Genomic DNA, 1,262 nt, shown 5'->3' with positions numbered 1-1,262 from the left:
GGGGGGGGGGGACTGAAACAGGAAAATGAAAGAAAATAGAAACAAGGAGAATGAATGGGGAAAATGGACCGCAAATACGGACAGAGACGAATGAAAATCATTTTATAATTTAATAGATTTAATACAACGAAGACGAAAAAAGTTTAATACTATTCTGCAATCTCTTCAATGTCGATTGGATTTTGTTACTTTGCCTCTGTTGTTGTTGTTGCTGTTGTTGCTGTTATTGTTGTTGTTGCTGTTGTTGCTGTTGTTGCTGTTGCTATACGTTGGGTTATTTCTAAATTTTCTATTTTATTTTTCATTCATTTTGTCTTTATATACCTCCGTTATCCTTGATGTCTTGTTAAGGCTAATTATCTCTGGAAACAAAGGAGGTCTCGGCGTGGCGTTGTCTGCAGGAGACCAACAAGACTCGAGTTAAACAAAGGCTTCGTTCCCTTTAGCTTGCTCTGGGCTCTGTCCTCATTTAAACAGAGGATTTATTGGCCTACTTTTCTCAGCTTGTTTAGAAATGATGTCTTCACCGATTTTGGTTTAGGATTTTCACTTTAACAAAGCTGTTTTCGCTTTTTTTTTCAAACTTACTTAGTATTATAGTTATTGCTTGCGTCTTTAAAGATTTATTTTTTAAAAGCGTAGTATACTATTGATGACTTGAATGTTTTCTACGTAGAGTTGCATGAGCATAGTTAGATTTATTTCTATTTCAGCCAGAATGATGTAAATCTGTTCAGTGTATATCTTCTTTGGGGCCAATCTGTAAATCAGGGGTAGACAAAGTTGTCGGATAGGAGGCCACGTCAAAAGGGCCATAACAACAAATGGCCGCACCTTTTGCACTTGTGCTTAGGTTACTTTACTTATTTTGTGGATAAGAAATTGCAGAATATGAACTGTATGATAATTTTTTTTAAATTATTTTTCTAAACTTAATTCAGCAAACAAATTTCCGAATAAACATTATTCGTGATCCCAGCTAGTATTCTTAGCAAATCGTGTGATCATTTTTGTGAAAGTATATAGTTTTTATTTATATATTTTTGAGAGTGTAAGCACACTATTATGAGTGTATGTGTACTCATGTGTGTAACAAAAAGTGTTTGTGAGAGAGTTTTTGTGTATGGGTGTGCGCATTTTCGTGTGTATGTGTATGTGTATGTATGTATATGTATGTGTGTGTGTGTGTGAGAGAGAGAGAGAGAGTGTGTGTGTGTGTGTGTGTATGTGTATGTGTGTGTGTGTGTGCGTATGTGTGTGTG

The sequence above is a fragment of the Aplysia californica genome, unplaced genomic scaffold, assembly GCF_000002075.1.
Source record: "Aplysia californica isolate F4 #8 unplaced genomic scaffold, AplCal3.0 scaffold00883, whole genome shotgun sequence".
Classification (NCBI taxonomy): Eukaryota; Metazoa; Mollusca; class Gastropoda; order Aplysiida; family Aplysiidae; genus Aplysia; species Aplysia californica.
Note: the sequence above shows the minus strand (reverse complement) of the source record.